Source organism: Solenopsis invicta, chromosome 11 (genome assembly GCF_016802725.1).
Source record: "Solenopsis invicta isolate M01_SB chromosome 11, UNIL_Sinv_3.0, whole genome shotgun sequence".
In the NCBI taxonomy this organism is placed as follows: Eukaryota; Metazoa; Arthropoda; class Insecta; order Hymenoptera; family Formicidae; genus Solenopsis; species Solenopsis invicta.
This window is the reverse complement of record NC_052674.1, coordinates 8321196-8341026: the sequence shown is the minus strand read 5'-3', so window position 1 is coordinate 8341026 and position 19831 is coordinate 8321196. Positions and strand designations below refer to the sequence as shown.

Genomic DNA, 19831 nt, shown 5'->3' with positions numbered 1-19831 from the left:
GATTATTAAAAGAATATTCATCATTCCTGAAGAACTGTGAGTTGTTTCTATGTGATTTATTTCCAGGAGCTATTAGAGTTCATCTTATTCAGTGCGAGACACAATGTGTGAGGCGAACTTCAGCTCTGAAATTGCAAACGCGCTTTGTGCGTTGGTGGACATCGTTTTCTAAATCACTTGCTGCCACTGTCCGCGTCGACGACTTTCTCTCTTTTTCCTGCGGCTATCTTCGTTCGTCTCGCGTCGCGTCCTTGTCGCTCACGCACGTGGAGGAGCTACGACAATGTCCCAAATGACGTTCTATTTTCGCAAGGAGACGTCGATCTCCCAGCCGGTCGTAAAACTGTAGTCGCAGGTGCATTAAACCTAGAATAGGCTCCTTGTAACTTTGACTTCGTTGCGCTACAGTGAATGTCTCGCCCTGACTGTGAACAGTTTCGGGCGTACGAAGAACTTGTCTAGCGTCGAATTTCCTGATAAAATATCCCATAAACGAGATTTTACGCCAGCTAGCTACGTATAAATCGAATGCCAAAGTCGAAATTGTGCAATCGTTGGCATCAGTTATTGATAACAAACTTGACATTAATTACCTAAACGTAACAAAAGAAATTCAAATAAAATATTCCCGTATAGTATTTATTAAAATATCATTACTTTATAATATTATTAATTGATTTGTACGTATAAAAATATAATATTTGATATTTATCAAATGTCAAGTCGAAAAAGATTAATCTCATAAAAACAGTGAATTATCTGTCACATTAATGCCCAATTTTCATCTTCATAAGATATCTCTCAGAGAACATGGTAATTTCCATTAAAATTCTAGTACATTTTATGTCGAAAATTAATGAAGTATGAAAAATAACTATCCGTTAGATACGTAATCAGAGATTTCAGTGAGGGAAACGAATTTTTACTTAATTGACGAATATCTTTATCTGAAAGATAACTATAATTTTTTCCGTTTCATATTTCGCACTTTAACACTACAGGCAAGATAATGATAAGAAAATTCATCACGCAGCAGAAATTTATCCAACATATGGAGGATCAACATCCTTTTTTATAATTAAATTCAACTTAAATTACAATTTTTACATGCAAGAGAATCGGAAAATATTAAAAATATATATTAGAGTAAAAATATACAATTAATGTAAATTTATCAAACAGTTTCGAATAATAATAATTGGTTATTTATTATAAGAGATATTATAATATTTAAAAAAACATATATATTGCAATACAATAATAACAGAGTTTACTTTAATACATGTTTTGTACATGTGAAATTTAATAAATAATTTCAAGATGTGACCATTAAAGGAGCAAGAATAAAATATCTGAAAAGTCCAACACTCTCTACGAAGGAATAAAAAATTTTCATTATCGACAATCATAATGATTTGTATAATTTGTGGTCCATGAATTTTGTTGGGCAAAGATAACGAACAGCTCTAAAACTGCGCGGAAATCATTATTAATACAAAAAAATCTTGCAAACATTAAAAATGCATTGAAGCAAAACTAAAAAATCAATTTTGTTTTTATTCAAATAAAAATTAATTTAAGGTGATCGATTCGGGACTTATCTTATTTGAGTTCATCGATTTGATAACATTACGGCTTGTGTTAATATGTACGTATTAATTTGTCAACATAATACTTTCCGTAACACAATTTTGAAAGTGTGGTATAGTAATCGACTTCCGCATTGGTTAGCCGCTTCCCCTCGGAGATTAGAGTTTAATACCACGCAAGAATGAGAGCGATCTTATCAAGGAAGTGCGCGGTCTACAGAAGACGCCCGGAAGCGCAGAAGACGGTTTCTCATCCGTTTTTCTCGTGACCAAAGATGATAAATCTCTATGGAGATACGGATGGAGGAAGCGGCCAAAAAAGATTCCTACTTATTGTCCACGGTTCTGTTGCTAAATACCTATAAAAGCTTTACTAATAGCAGATACTTACAACGTCTGTTAAGCAAGAACACACACAGAATATGTAAAAATCGTTATTAATTGAAAATGATTTTAGATTTATATACTTGTTTAATTTGATAGAAACGTTCCGCTTTTCGAAAGAACGATCTATTTGGTGGAGCGTGACAAAGCTAGCCGTATACGAAGACTGAAAATTTATCATCAGCAAACTAAATGGAGAATTTTCAAGCCACATTTTCTCTATTGAAGATTTAAGTGATCGATAAGGCTTTGACCCAGTTTGATAAAATTCGTTATCATTTGTTTACATCGAACAATTCCAAAGAGAAGCTTTCTCCTTTTTAAGTAACAAACAGCTAGCTAAAATAGTAAATGAAATTAATTAATCACAACAAAGAGAAAAATCCGAGAAAACTAGAACTCTAATCAATAACGTTTCTCACACATACCACGTCCTCTTAAAGATATGAAACAGATAAAAACACTCTTACTATGTATAATTAATGTAATAAAATTATTCATACATCTATAATGAATGTACCTAAAGTTAGTTGTAATTCGAATAAAATCTCGATTGGATTTATATCGTTGCAGCTGTCGACAGAATAGACAACAGAATAGACGACAGAAAATATTTTATCACGTTAATAATCTTCATTAGTATGCACGAATCTTTACATACATGAATCCGTTCAAAGAATACGTAAATCGCCACACGTAAATCACGATTGATAAAGACATCCTTTTAAAGTGGATATTGAAAAAGGGAAGTTTGGCGGCCAGAGGACAGATGGGCCAATTAAAATTAATCGCTATAGCTCGAAGTGTCTGGATTCACAACCAGTATCGAGCTCGCAGCTACTTTTTCGAAGAAGACACCTGGCGCCCCATACTTGCACTCAATTCTTCTACATGATTAACCGAGTATAAACTGAAATAATAATAGCATACGGCGAAGAGACTGTAAAAAAGTGATAATAGCACGTGTGATGGCATGAAATGATGGTATCTACAAGGTAGATGTACAGAGTGTTTTTTATCTTAATGTAATTATTCAAAATAAATATTAAATATAGGCTTTAAAAAAATATATAAAATTTCTAAACAAATTTCTCTCTCTCTCTCTTTCTCTCTCTCTCAATATAATATTTTATATTAAATTTCAATCATAATTAAAATGTTACACATAAAGAACAAAAAAATTAAATAACAAATTAAGCTGCGAAAATAAAAAAGAGTAATCTTATTTGCGATTAATTTCAAAATTTTATTAGATATTATATTTACATGACAACGTTGTCTCATGTAAAAAATTTAATGTTACAAATTAATAAATTATGATGAGTAATACTTGTTCTTGAAATTTCTGTTAAGAAAAAAAATCTATTATGAAGAAATTCGTAAAATAATTTATCTTTAAATAAGTGCTGATTTCATGATACCTCGTATAAGGGTATTATTTTCATAATCTTGGAATAGCAACTCGAACAGCCGCGATCGAAGACAAACTCGAAAAAAATACACGCAGTACAAAAAATGCTATATACACTCAATCAAAAGTTATTTCAGTAACGTAGCAGGTGGTTCGTAATTTCAATGAGCGGAGACTGAAGCGGAAAGAATAATAGTCAGCAAAAATACTGTCGAAGATAGAAGATAAAGACAAATTTCGTTGTAAAATTAGCTGTAACACAATCACATCTGTATTTATATTTAATTTATATTTCTATTGATTTTTTAAATTAATTTTGTATTAGATAGTACATTTATTCTTTCAAAGAGCTTGAAATATTCACTGTTGTTAAAGAAATATAAAAAAAAATTATAATACTTCAGTGTAGTTAGTCAAATTAAACAAATTTCTTTCAAATCGATTTTATGATTGAAGACCGTGATTTTCATTTAATGCATGCTCTATGGTAATTGTTTTGGTAAAGGTGGTGTGCCATTGTCTTCCGAGTAATGATCAATTAAAATTTGGCATTTGGATTTGAATCCGCATCTTTGATACAAAAAGCAAACGCGCAACGCCACGATCGTCACATTAAACTAATAAGAGATATTAAAAGTCTAATATAAAATTTTATATAATATAAAAAAATTTATATTTATTTATTTCATGATAGTCACACATCCTAATAAGGAGTTTTATGTTTAAGGTCCATATTTTTAAAGGTATGTACTACCGATATTCAATCGATAGACAACTAATTCGGCGGTTTGTTTGAACATCTGGATGTTTGACTAGTCGAATATTTGGAGACCAGGATTTTCGAGACGTTAGTATACTCGAAAGCCTAAATATTTTTTGGGTGTTTGCATACTCGAGTCAATATTGAATGTTTCCGTAGTGATCGGGTTCTAAATTATGCGCTCCGAATCGCGCGCACGTGTCAACGCGTCTCGGTTTCATAAGATAGCTATAGTTTGAGACCTGGCGGCATTAAACAACCCAAAATCCAATCAAATTGTAACGTTGACATAATTACTATTATATTATAATTTATAATTAACTCGCATTAATATGGACAGCTTTCGCGTTGAAACTAGGCCACGATTCTCTAGCAGTCGTGATTCCCTAATTCATCATCCCCTTTGAACATGGAATTGCTTTAAAATTAAAATAACAACCAACGCTGATTAATACAAAAGACGATATACAATTTTTTGAAATATTTAAATAATTTAAAAAAATCTTATTGTCAAAAAATTATAAGTACTATAAAAAATATTTTGCATATAATACTCTTGAGGAGCATATTCAACAAATTTATCATAAATTTGTTCAGTTATTTAAAAATTTTAACATTGTTGAAATATTACTTAAGTGCACTTTTTCAAATCTAATTTTTTGAATTTCGAGGCATTTTTTCGGGCCTTTGTATGTATTTCGTATATCTCCAACTTTTTTAATATCAATGAAAAGACAATTAGCGGTCGAAAAGATGCAGAAAGGAAAGAAAAACACTTGGAGAACAAGGAACAAGTAGCAACACGGAGAATTTATTGCCGTGCGATCCGAAAAAGCGACGAGAAGTAGGCAGGAACGTTTAGAGGCAACCGCGCCAACAAATAAGAAGTTCGAAGCGAGAGGAGGCACGAAATGCTTACAAATGAGAGGTAGGAGAGAACAGGAACCTGAAAAGCCCATCATGTAACAGGTGTAATGGGTGAGCCTTGAACGCGACAAAATTGCGCGCATCGGAGCCACGTGCGACTGTTTGACATTGACTTTTAATGACATTCATTTTTTACGTTTAATCGATGCAGATAAAAAGTTGATTTCAAAAAATTTAACGTCGAATATTTTGACATAAGACGTTAAGACGTCGGTTGTTTTTTTATATTATTGAGAAATTGAGATTGAATAAATTATGAAATTCATAGGCAAATATTGCGTTTTTAAATTAGAGTATACAAGTTATTCTGCATTTAATTAATTAGTACACAGACTCATACATGCTGTAATTCATACACTCGAGATCTAAAAATATTAAAAACTAAAGCACTGAGAAAATAATATAAAAAATGTAACAGTTTAAAATTATAAAAATTCGAAGATTATATGATTTTTTGTATTTGTTAATTTTTAAAGCCTAACTACTGGAATAAATTGAGAAATTTAAAGATCTTTCTTGAGATATTTCAAATATTCAAGTTGTTTCAAAAATAAAAAATTTTTAAATTGACGTCTCTTAATTCATTAAAAATATGCCAAAATATTTTGTAACTTGTTTATGCATAACTTGTTTCCCCAAATATCATTTTTTGTCATATATGATGCGAGAAACGTCGATCCTTTGGGAACCACTGACCGAGAGCCTCGGGACGTTAAACGCAAGGCTGCCGTAAGAGGAAGAGAACGGCGATCCGATCTCCGATAAGAGTCGCTTCTGTATGTATACGAGCGGTGAATACAAGAACGCGGGAAGAGGCAAAGGTACCTCATGCACCTCATCTTCGGTTCTCGAGGCGCGTGGTCAGATCTCGCGATGCATTTTCTCTCTCACGAATACGTATCGATCGGCATCTTGCGAAGAAGCGGAGACTAGAGACAGATGATACTTGATTGATTAATCAAAGCGATACGAGTACAGAGTCCCTCTTTCTTCATATTAATTTCATATTAGTAATATAAATTTCATATCAATATATATTTTAAAAAATGGTTATTTAATTTTTGGTTATATAATAAATCAATGTTTCACCGCTCATAATTAGTGTCTCTTAGTGAGACAGTGACAAAAAGTTTTGAATTTTTTAAATGACAGAATACAAATTAAAATAGATTTGCTGAATAGACTTCTCAAAAATTTTACACACAAGACAACTTCTGCTTATAGTTAAAGCTTTCACTGTTTTTTTATTCTGCCGTCATTATTATGACTATAACGAATATCTAAAATGATTAATTATTAATTAGCATAAGTAAATATGACTTTTTAAGTTCTGAATAAATTAAGACTCGGTCCATTAATCAATCGTTAAAAAATGAATATATTATTCTCGACGTGTTACAGAAAAAAGATCAATTATAACACGTTTCTTCAATTCGTTTATTTTCAAATCGATTTTCTCCTCAATACTTTCGTGTCTAGAGGAGTGAAGGGAAGTAAAGGGTAGATGACCGCGAAAGTCAGACGAGAGAAGCTTGATTCAACTTGTTAACTCCGGTAGCTGAGTAGCACTTCGGCAACTTTGCGATCGCGCGCGGCAGGTACGTACACCTACTTAACGACCCAGGCCCAACCCAGCTACCTGTTCGACCATAGAGAATGATCGTTTTCCTAGCGCCGGTGATCGTTCATCGGCAACAACAGTTGCGGAAACGAGTAAACCGCAAGCTGAAGGTAGGAGGACGAGAAAGAGGGATGACGATAGGCGAGGGAAAACGAGAGAACGACGAGAATCGGTTCGGAGATTAACGCTTCGAGCGCGAGAGTCGTGTGTTATCGCGCTGAATGACTGAAATCAGTGTGTTCGCGCAGTGCGGTCGATGCATGGTTAAGCCTTTATCGCATCGTATTATCTTCGAGCAATAATCCAAATAATTATAACGTGCTTTATTGTGCCAAAGTTTTACAACTTTTACACATTTTTTTCCATAACAGATACAGGAGTAATATTGCCACAGTACACATACTTTAATTTTGTGAAAATATGAACAAAAATCATGAGAGTATTCGGGGTAAGTTTTCTCTCTCTCTCTCTCTCTCTCTCTCGTCCTTTAATTATTTTATTTTTTATATATTTAAAAGTTTTACTTTGAAAAATTTTTGAAAATATTTATATTCTACACATCCACAAAATGTTGTGAAGACTTAACCGCTTATACTTTGACATTTCAAAGCACAATTTATTATATGTTTATATGCAGGTGATTTATCGTCATAATACTTTAGTAGATGATCTCCTCGTCCATATTTGACATTCAGAGAAACCTGTTACATGCACATTTATGGGAAATTATGTAAGAATTACTAACATATGTTATATTGAAAAAATCTTATGAATTATGATATATGTTAAATTACGTACAACATATATATTACATATTAACACATATTTTAGTATCTCTTATTTTCGGATCGTGTCACTAACTTGTTTTAGATACAAAATTCTATAAGAGAGATGATAAGCACAAAAATATCTGCTCCTTTTTTATATTAGGGCATTAAAACAATAGCATTACGAGTTGTATTATGCAAGCTATTTTTTTTCTTACGCCAATACATCGGCTAAGACAGCCCGGATGTTTGGGATCACTTTGAAAAATCCGACAACCCTCACATTTATCGTTCGCATATTCAATATACGAATACTGCGAATGTAATGGTAGATCGTACACGAGAGTACGGCGCAGCCTCTGAAACGCGAGATGCGCGACCTTGAACTCGTATTCCAGGGTCGATCGATAGGCGCCACGCGCATCTCCTGACCTATATAAACATCGGGAATTCCGGGAGAGGGAATACGAGCGGCGGCGAATGCGAAGCACCTTGCGAACTTTCTCCATGTAAATAACAAAGTATAAAAATGTCTCGAATCTTTGCACTTTGATATGAGTTATCGTCGAATTTCGCTGTAGACAGTATAAAGAAACAAATTTTCATACTGTAAGCTGTATGATAAACCGTAACATTTACGCAAATCAGTCTACAAACATATTGCGTAATGATTTTAAATCAAAGAAAGGTTATCGTATCCCACCGCGAGCATGTTATGCCAAAACTGTATTAGCGAAAGATGTTAATCAAAAGCGACAGGAATAATTAATGATTGCTACATTTGTTTTCAAATTACCGGCTATTTTCGTGAGCATCCGCACAATGGTTCTCCTATTGTTTTGGAAATTTTAAAAACACGATTCAAGGGTAAATAAAACGCGCGCTCGGCTTCGAACTGGCGATCGATTAAAATGCAAATTCACCATCGTCCAATTAACAGTAAACATGCAGCTTGTCTCGCGCGGACGTTGATTTTTGTTAGCCGGCGTGTGTATGCGTGTGAGTCGCGACAAAGCGCGATCTCGCGCCGATAGGCAATTAACGATCCTCGCTGGCGAGGAAAAGGTGAAAAATTCATTGCCGGAAATCGTGAATCGCTACGTCACGTCCGTTGCGTACCTTCACAATCGGATCGCCGGTACGATCCGCTTACATTTAAAGTGGCGAATCGCGGCGAAAGGCAATCGCGACTCTTGGCGATACGAAAGCTCGCGTGGGCGTTAATTACTCCGTTAAATCTGCCGCAACGTGAAGTGTTAGTGGGAGTGTTAGACATCGCGACCGGGGCATATAAAATGCTGACAGATATGACTGGGCTGCTGCTTGTCCCAGGCACATTGCAAGTGTATTACGCCCAACAGAGATAGACTCCGGTTGCAAATGTCTCTGTCTTCTCGAGATCGGTTACATTAATATTAGTTAATTTTAAGTATATTTTTTTTTATTTTTTTTATTTTTATGAAAAAAGTTAACCGAAAAAAAGATCTTGTCAATTAATGCTGTATTTAATTAAAGCTGAGGTTTATAATTGAGCTGTAAAAGTTAAATTAAACTGTCAGAAATTAATAAGTTATCAATTTAATTTTTATAAAGTTTATTATGAAGAGAAGCTAAATACAAAATTTATATAAATTCGTGAAATACGATAAAGCAGGACATTGTTGCTTGCAAATATGAAAAATATGATAAATAGAAGCTCTGTGTCACACGGTATAATTATAGTGAATAATCTTCAATTGATAACAACTTTAAGATTGTAATGGAGAATATCTATTTTTGGCTCCTTTCGGCTTCGAAATGCAAAGATTGTATAATCGCCATATCATTTCATTAAGTAATCTAAATTTCTGCGAAAGATTTAAGGGATCTAGTAAAAGTATATTGTGCAGGTCGCAACAACATGCGAGTCAGATATTGCTTGATCGCGACGCAAATTATTAATGCGAGTGTACTTTACGGGTCGCTACGACTTTTGTATTCCTCGTTATCAGTTTCACGTAGCGAATATATTACATTACATCATCATTTTCGCTGCTGTATTTGCTGTTATACTTTGGATAAGCTTTTTGCATCTTATGCTCACTAACTTTCAAGTATTATGACACCCATCGTGATAAACTCGAACGGAATTTCGTTTTCCGTGATTTGTGAATCCAAGTATTATACAACAACGAATTAAGTTGAAATTTTTTAAATTTAGAATTTGAAAAAATTGAAATAATTTAAAATTACTTTTAATCAACGTGCTAGTGTCACGCTGTCACGGTAACAGTTAATCATTGATTCATCTTTGCATCATTATTCGATACGTCTGCAATGCAACGTAATTGCGATATGGATAAGCCACGATATATCCGACATGAGCCAGAACACTCCGTACATCCGAGACGCCTGGCTGGAGTGGACCGGTCCATAGGTAGAACGCAGCTTCTGCTGGTGCACGAGTAAAGAGCGATATTGATTTCCAGCGGGAGTGGAGGAGGAGCGGCGAGACGACATACCGCACACAGCGCGCCCGTGTGCATTGTGCCGTGGAACGAACCCAACCGACCTGTGCAACTCCGTGCCCAGGGGGGTGGGATTCACGGTCAAGGCCGGTGAAACCAACCCTCCGTGTTATCCTCGTGCGACCCTCGCTCTCACCCACCCGGCACGCGCGCCCCGTTAAGCTTTACGGTGTTGTGATTAACGACTTCAACCTCCGCGCTTGTGTATCTATATCTCGCGGCTACGACCAACGTCATCCTATAGCCGAGTTGTGGTGCAAAGTTCGTTAATAGGTTTATCTAGAGCATTACTATTTTCTGTCTGAGCACATAAAATTTTTCCAAGTTCATAGATTAACGTACAATCAATTTTTTACAAAAAAAGTTAATCTTGCTATAATTACGAATTCTCAAATAAATGTTTCGTATGATTAGGTTTCTTGTTCCATTATATTAAATTGAGATAATTTAAAAGTCTTTTTACATGCATTCGTTATATTCGTAAATCATTATAGCAGTTGACATTCTACATTTTTAAGCAATAAACAGCGCCTTCGTGTAAATCAAGTGTATCCTCTGATATCCACATAGCTGGAAGAATTTCGCGTAGGATGCTAAAGCGAAGCCGGAGCAAAATTTGCCTCTGTGCCGAGCACAGGTTGGCTACCCTACTCGCCCGCTGAGGTGAACATTTTAGAATCGCTGGCACGAAGTCGCCTTGGGACACGGGGGGAGACCGGGCGAGAGGGACCGCCGGGACGGACGACGGTTTTACGCAAGCGTTTACTTTCCACAGATCTCTCGCCGTGCGGCGGGAATCGACGGAGGACAGACAACGGTATAAAATATCGTCGAAAGCTATCGGGCGTTCGTTCGTTACGCGAAGGCTACACCTGCGCACGGTGCCACGCGATGAAGAAACTCCGTGTTCGAGCCCACCTACGCGGCGGCACTCCACTACTTCGCGCTCGCTTACTCGCTCGATGATCGTTCAAACCCATATTATCAGTCTGCTCGAAGAATTAATTAGAGGACGATTCACACGCCTCCGTGCATCCGTTCGTCATCGGCGCATACAATTACGCGCGCGTAAGTCTCACTCGCGTCTTCATAGCGCCCTAAACCAATGTTCTGACTCGTGCAGCGTTTTTGAACGACATAGAGTTTAAATCAAAGATTACAATAGTTGTGCGTTTAATATGAAATTTGTAATAATTAAGTCTGATTTATCTCGACAATGGAAAAATTATTACACGAGGAAATTAAATACAATTTTTCCAAACTCTATAATTTATGAATCAAAAAGATTCATTTAAGATATGATTAAGGTATTTAAGTTCCTCAAAACTGCTAGGAAACTTCAAATTTTCGCCATTCATTTTTCGTCAAAGATTAAATGTTTCGTTGAACAGTCACATTGATGATATTGCACGCGTATATAGCCAAGATTCATAGAATCATTAGAGTAACAATACAAAATACAGGCTTTCGCGACGTTTTCGACCGCCTATTGAATGTGCGTCTCTAAAAATCGACATCGTCAATTACGTATCGCCTCGAAGGCGTCATTAGCATGTCGTGCCTCCTCGCGAATACGATTTGCAGTGCGTTCTCTGCGTCACGCAGGTGACAATTCGCAACGCGTATCGTAGCGCGAGATTTGCCCTCGCGGACTCCGCGATTAGCATAATTACCGATCATTACGCCGACATCATCAGATTTTCGTGGGCGTACATTCGAAATCGCGCGCGAATGAGCGTCCTCTGTGTAATAAAATAACAAAAGGCGAGTTTTTTTAATTCGTCGATTGATTAATCGCATTATACGCAAATGCAGCTTTTACAGAACAAAGTTGCATTTGCGCATAATGCGATTGACCACTCGGTGAATTAATAAACTCGCCCAAAATACGAAATGCAAACGCAAAACGTGAAAGAATACATTTATAATTCCTTGCGGTGATGGTTCCGATATAAATATTGAAGCAATAGCTGGTAGTGTAAATTTTTTTTTATCATTTCTAAAACAAGAATCCAGTGCGTTGTCGCAATATTAACAATTAGGGAATAACTGAATAAAATAATTTATTTTATTAAAATTATTAAATTATAAAAATTTGACATAAACGGATTCGTATGCTTGGAACATTCTTAGAGTCTATTCTTAAATTTCTTTCACTTCGTTGCTTGCATGCACAACATACATTCTCTTTATGTCTCTTTCATTACAAACGAGATATGTTTAACACTGTAGTCTAGTTTGCTTTTTATGAGTCATTCGACTTATACAAATATATAACTTACATTAAAAAAATCAATTGTGGAATTGTAAAATTCTCTATATCAAATTCTTCATATCTAGTTTTCTTGTTTAAAAGCATTTCCTTCGAAAGGAAATGCAATGCATATTTATGGCGTATGTATTCTGAACTTAGATTGTAGCGAGCTGCGAGGCTACTGATCTACGCTCGTTAAACTGATATCGTTACAATCATTAACGATCGCCACCGTTTCTTATCGTCGTTGCCCCTACATACGCAACCAACATCGATTGACTATCAAGATCGCAAATACTGTATAATCGACATTTGCGATTGTACCTATATCAGAGAACGCCTTTCATCGCTGATATGCAATATTCTGCAAAATTTTCAAACTTGAAAAACAAATAGGTTAAATCGAGAAATAAAATAAATCCATTAATTTCTTAAATGCATCTTGAAGTTTGTGAGATCTTAAATTAAGATCTCCGTTTAAAGTTTACATTGATTGAAGAATATAATTTTATTACATCCGCGTCTTCGCTCAAATTTCATTGAAAACTTAATTTTGAAAATTAATTCGATAAAATTTCTTAATTTCCCGATATTAAGTAGTTTTCGCTCAGTTTTCAATCTTTAGAAAGAAGAAGTCGATTACGAATACATTAAGAAATACGCACTTGTAGCCTTCAAAGCCTTCATGAAATGTTCTGTACAGGTAAATGGCGAAGTGGATGGCGGCGGCCGTTTGATTAAGCGCGGTAGCTAGTACCCAGAGTGATCGTTGGCGCAATTACGCCAAATGGATTTCCTAATTGCGGCGCCGTGCCACGAAGAGATTACTCACGTTCGATCGTCCCGCGTCCGTTGAATCAGTAAAAATCGCGATACCGAGCCGTTGTACTCTTGTGCGCCGTCATGAAAAATATATCTGCTGCGGAATCGATCTGACGAGATTAATTCTGCGATACATTTATCTATGAAGGGTATAAAGATATACTGGCACGTGAAATTCATGAAACGTGGAATTGATTGACATACGAATGAAAAACTCTCATGCGCGCGTCATCACGCGTCCCAATAACGGATATTTCCGATATCAATTCAAATCTTGTCAAATCTAGCAATCTAAATATACGATTCTTTTTCTGGGAACTTTATTTAATATTTCTTACGCGATCTACATTATAGGCCCTCTTATCACTGATAATCGTTTCAGAGAATAAAGAGCGAGAAGCTGAGAAGCACGCGTGCTGCTTCGCGCTGCGGTTGCTGCAAAGAAGCAACAAAACGCTCGTGCGCTGGTAGTTGTCTCTCCTAACGGAGGAGTCGCGTGTAATCTTATCGCCGAGATAGCGACTACCTTAATCCTCGCTTATTCTATTTCTGCACGGCCGCCGTCTTTACGTGGGAGCGCGAAAGACGAACAGGAAGAAAGAGAAAACGATGAGGGAGGAGGGATATAAAGAGTCGGTGGAGCGGAGGAGGTGGAGGAAGATTGCAGGGGCTGCGTCGGGGAGCGAGCGTACCGAAAGGCCTTCGATCTGCATAGCAAATTGGCGATCGATATACGGTCACCGACGCACGGTGAATCGCGCGAGCCTCGAATTAAAGCTTATAACTTTCATGTCCGGCGCAATGTATCATTATGCGCGCGGACTCGGAGCCCCGCCGATGCAGCTGCCGCTGTAGTGCATCGGCGGCGACCGGCGGCGGGCGCGAATATGTGCATAAAGCACGATAAATCATGCCCGCCGATAGATATCGATCGACGGATGACAATCACCAAACGGTGATGATCGAGAGAAATCATGTCTAGATTCGTCTGTGTTTTTGCCTTTTGTGCAGTGACAATTAATGAGCACATTAATACGTGATTAATGTAGAACTGATTCAAATGATGTGTATATACATAGATTAAGATCCAAGTGCGTGAGTAAAATAGTCATAGCCAGATTCGCGCCTATTCAGAGTTCTATTAAATTCTATTTAATGTATATCAAATGATTACAAATTAATAACTTCTTTCGGGAATTGACACAAAGTTCGGTTCTTCTAATAATAATCAAATGGGATTAATTTGTTTAACTTTACACAATGCTTTAACGCCATTATCACGTATCGAAGAAGTATATGAAATGAGGGGCCTAAAAGGGGATCTACTCGTGGGATTGAAGAACGTTTTCGTTGCTCGATACGTTGTTTGCAAATGAGACAGGACAGCCGTGACATCTGACACTTTGTGTGCTCCATGTCCGGCCACTCTCTTTACCACGCACGTCTAGAAGGACGCTGACTTCTGGGATTGCCCTGTCATATTAAGAAGCTGTTGAAACAATGGATATAAGTTTTACACGATTGTTTCACCTACTTCAATAAACATCCATTAAATCCAAAACACAAAAGAAGGGAGCTGTTATTCATGATTTATCTCGAGTAATATAATACTGTTAAATCATGAAGAACTGATTGTACTAATCGGAAATTAGTATTCTCTTGATAAATTAACGGCGCGATTAATCGCGTTAAAAAAGATATTCTTTTTTCAATACAGAGTACGTAAAGAATTAATATCATAGAAATGATAAGAAATTCGAAATTTTCTTGTTTTCTTTAATATTCGAAAATATATTACTTATATAAGCAAATACAATTATAAACGCGAGGGATAATATAAAAGCAGTGTATGAAATTATAATTCGTACACATCTATTTAAAAGAAAGTTATAAATCTAGTGGATAGGAAACAGACATGTTTTGAAATTTCTATTCTTATTCAAATCACGTTCTGCGTTTCTTAATTTGTATCATTCAACAGTTCATTTCGCATGTATAAACACGCATTTTCGGCATAGCAGAATTTCGCGACGTAACGCGGTAAATCGGCGCGTGCGCGACGGTAACGACGGTAGAGATTTAACGCGTACATGTCACGCTTAGCACGCGTCAAAGTCACGAGGCGTGAAGGGACGAAGCGCGTGAACGAGATTGGTCGCAGTAGATCGTTCTACGTGGCTGGCTTAACGCGCGTGTCCGCTCCACTTCCGACATTAAGCCACCCTCGCGCGTAAGATAGTAACCCGTATTTACTGTAACGTTGCTGGAAGATATTTTCAAAACTCGCGAGTATCTGCATCGCACAAACCTCGTACGGTCATTCTATTGAAATTAATGCGAGACCTGCGATAACATTAGTATATTATATACATATATCTGGATTACAGAGTAGTATATTTAGCAAGAGAGAAAAAGTATGATTCTTGATCATGATTTATTCTTGGTACTGCTGTATCATACATTATGTAGATCAAATCGGTAAATTGCGAAATTAAGAAATTTCGAGTGATAATCGGTCAATGTTCTTGCCAAATTTTTCACACATCTCAACACTAAACTACTGCTCGTGATTTTGATTCTTTATACACGAGAGCTTAGCTTATACCAGTGAAACAAAGCCTAGGGAAAATATAGTAATTTGAAGTGCTCATTTGCACTATATCATTTAAAGATGTTTATTTAAAATCTGCAAGATTTTCTTTTTAATTTCTTTTCGCGTACACAGACAATTTGGGAGATAGCAACATATTGAATTATGTTGTCTCTACGTCAACGATCGAGGAATGATATAAATATTTTCCACTCGCGTTTTCAAACTTCTGCATCGATCTGGCGTGCATTTAAAATTTCAACCGCGAGGCGGAAAAGGTCGAGCGTGAAAAAGAGTAGTCGAGAACACGCCTCGCACGTATTTACTTTACCACGCGTGTCCGCTCCACTTCCGACGCTTAGCGCCGCGACGCTTCGACGAGCGCGGCGTAACGATGTTAAAACCGCCCTCGCACGTGACAACGAAGGAAAACTGGCTTCTGTGAGATCGATTATAAACGCATTCTAGTGTCAACGAGGGTGGAAGAAGCGGCTTTGATATTAAATGGCAGTTTGTCGCGCGATTATTATCTCTCTCGATTCCTCTGTGAGGGCTTCTTTCAATCTCGTTTAACGCGCTAAGCGGCGATCACTTGCGGCACATTAATACTCCAATTTACAAACTATCCGGTAAAAATGTGTAACTCTTCGAGTTTTTGTTTAATCGGCTTTGTTTTTTGTCCATCTCTCTCTTTCAACGTGCAATGGGAGCAGCGATTAAAGTCGTGACATTAATAGAGCAAGCAACAAAGTTGCAGCGAATAAAACTACAACGAAATATTATTCCGTTAACCGAGTTTCGATATAGCGCACGCCTGTGACACTGCAGTAACCCTCGATTAACGTGACATTTTTATAACATCGTAGATAGTGTACTCTCTCTCTCTCTCTCTTGCAAAGAGGAAAATTGCACGATACTGTACTGTAAAGTGACCCTTAGTACTGTAAAACATGGTATGACATCTTTCATTCAATTTTTTTTTCTCGTATAAAATGGGTTTATAAAAAATGATATTTTTTTCCCGCAAAAAATATTATTTTCCACGTTACATGTGACGGGCGCAAGCTCTATTAAAATCATTAAGAAAATATTCGTAGCAAGTTTTTCCGTATAGAATTTTCTTCACATCAAAACTAAAATCGAAGAGACCAGCGGTATGTTATGAGTCATTACGACACAAAATCAAATATCGTTAAGTCAATATTTAATGCTGTGGAATATTCACTATTAAGGAAACACTGCTTTTCCAACCAGCAATGTTCGCGATCGTCTAATCTAATCCAACTAGAGTCAGACCTCACGATAAGCATCGATAATTACGATGGGGCACGTCGCGGCGTGCTTTCACCGATAAAGGGTGGCAAGATCGGATCGTCGCTTACCGGGTAACAGTTAGGGGCTGCCGCGCATCCGAGCCTCCGGAGATTCAACCTCCTCTACCTCCTCTACCTTGGGACACTTTAATCGGCGTACCGGACACCCCTCCTCTCTTATCTATCTCCTTATAGTCACAAATCACAATACAGCAGGCACTGAACTTAGCTTATACAGAGACCATCCTCTTCCTCTCTTTATCACAGCAACAATCGAACGTCCGGGCCGTGTCGTCGTGCGGGCGCACAGTTCGCGGCGTTAATACCGTCGGAACAACACTCGAGTCGATATACAACGGAAATAACAACGAACAACAACGGCAAGCTGCGTGATCGCTCGACGAGCGAGCGTCGATCACATTGCATTAGCACATACACACAGAAATTTTGCCGATCTCTCCGAACGGCGGCACTTCACAGCCTCCGCCTTTCGCTCACGTGTGATGAACGGACGCTCCGGCGTCGAGATCGGGAATGGCACACTACTCCTCTCGATGACGATGTTTTCTCCCACGCATTTGAAGATCGTTAAATTTTCTCCCTTCCTCTCTCTCTCTCTCTCTCTCTCTTTCTTAAGTATCCTTAGATCGGAAATTCGATCGCGCGGGACACAATTAACACTGCGGCCGGCTAGCGAGATCAATCAGGCACATCGAGATCACAGAATTCTCTAGTCCGTCGGGATGTCACGCGTGACAGCTACTATCGATGTGCTCGACAGAAGCAAACTTTAATTGTCCCACGACGATCCTTCGTGCGACGGACGATCGCACCACGCGCTGGCGCGCTTTTTACACAGTCTTCTCGCGGAAAACAACCCTCTGGTGGGGACAACCCCTTTCGCGCTTCGATGACTCCTCGTACGTCTCTCTCTCTCTCTCTCTGTCTCTCTTTCTCTCTCTCACTGTCGCGCGCGCGAGGGTGAAAGAACGAGGGGCGAGGGAGAGAGCGCGTTAGACACTTCGGAGAAGGAGAAAGAACGTGGCGCACGCTCGCACACAGCCGACAACACGGCGATCCTTTCTGTAGCGCGGTCTCGCGCCGACTGCGAGACTGCGGCGGCTCGGAAGTTTCACCTTCGGCCGCGTTCACCACCCTCCGTCCCTCTCTCCACGTGCGCGGCATCCCCCACTGACTTTCATGTCCCACGGACCTTAGGTCCCCTCCGCCGTTCGATGTTTAACCCGTGCCAGCTGGCCCCACCAGCTCGACTCTTCGGTACCAGCTCTCCGGCTTCGAAGACCGGTCCCCTCTCTTAGGCGTCGCGTCAGCCTAACCGAGAGCAATAGGCGCGAGGTACGCGCACGCACACCATCGCGCGTGGGTGCACGTACGAACGTCGAACCACGCCTATCTCCCTACCTCGTGCACGCGACCGACCAGTTCACGCTGTTTTTACTGGCGAGGTAGCCAAGGGTGACCGAGAGCGAGAACGACGTACGGAGGGACGAGAGAGAGAGGACGGGGTTGCACGCGACATGTAGAATGAAGGAGAGAGAAAAGAGAAAGAGCTATCTCACCGGGACTGCCCACGCGTCCAAGGGTGCGTGCACACACGCACGCACGGCCACTTTGATAAGAAAACTGGCGTTTTCTTGGCGTTGCACGCGCTGCATAGCGCTTAGACTATCGCTGGATGACTCTAAGCTTTCCAATAGATAACGCTGAAAAAATTTTCTTTTTATCGGATGATTTTATTAAAGAACCATCGGACCATCGTTATCGCTAACGCACCGCCGTCTTGCAATCACCATTTTTTTTTTTCAAGCAAGCTTTGATAGACGTCTAACGACGTTCCGGATGCCAATATCTTTGCCGACGTCGTTCAACGAATTTAATTAATTTGTAGTTTACTAAGGAACATTTTATCAAGTACATTCTGCTTAGCAGCATTCTTTTGAGAATAGAGTCATAAGCAAGTTGCTCGACAAATTTGGAACATCCGCTCCGTTCCGCGAACGCAGAAACTCAAATATAACCTTTTGGAAAGTTTCTGATAAAAATACCTGACGCGTCGTCCTCTCTTTGTACGACTTTTGTAAACAAATGCCCCTTGAGATATTGACACGTGGTTGTGGCTCCGGCCACACTTTAGACACGTGTCCACCATGTCGAGAGTACTCGCTAAGTGGCTGCTCGACCGTTTGAATTTTTTCTAGACGTTCGTATTTGTCTTTTTCCTCTTTTCATTTTTTTCTTTTTTTCTACCGAAGAAGCCGCCGCGGCGGCGACCTAATGCCAGATGGAGAACCGTAAAGCGCGAAATAGTCGAAGTTGATTTATTTTAGGAACTCGCGTGCCGCGAATACAAATTTAACGTCGTCCATTTCCTCCTCTCGCGCATAATACGTGGAATTATTGCCCATGTCAAATAAAATACGTGCCTAACAAGAAACTCGCTCTTTAATTTATCACTCGCTATTGAGGCGAGTAGTCAAACACGGTCCGTTATTACGGATTCTACTAAAAAAAAAATCACGATTACTCAATTTATAATCGTCATAAAATGACTTATGAATCACGCAAATCTAATGATAATTTGTCGATATTAATCCTAGCTCTACAAAGATGAGGTCAGTAGTCTCGTGTGAATCGTGATACATTCCACGTTCGCAATCACGAATCGCGATTTGTCTTACCTTGGCGATGCTCGTATGATCGAGAAGCTTGTAATTTAGTAAATACGTAAGACTAAAACCATATTTTTTATATATATACATATACTTGTACTTTTATACTCTCACTTTTCTTTCGCGTTGTAATTATAACAAATTGATAGGTTAGAAGCTCGGGCCGGGCCATCGCTTATTGGAATAATTGCGCGAT

At 38.4% G+C, this 19831-nt stretch overlaps 1 protein-coding gene across 2 annotated transcripts in view; it reads right to left on the bottom strand.

Moving 5' to 3' along the window:
• LOC105208063 (early growth response protein 1) overlaps window positions 1-19831 on the bottom strand; it is a 70294-nt gene that overhangs the window by 30855 nt on the left and 19608 nt on the right. The window contains exon 1 of one of the 2 annotated variants that reach the window (XM_039454773.1): window positions 17015-18367. The exons of the other annotated variant lie outside the window; for it this stretch is intronic. The gene's annotated coding sequence lies outside the window, so the exon portion shown is untranslated. Of the gene's footprint in view, window positions 1-17014; window positions 18368-19831 lie in introns of those variants that run through there. 2 annotated transcript variants of the gene reach the window in all.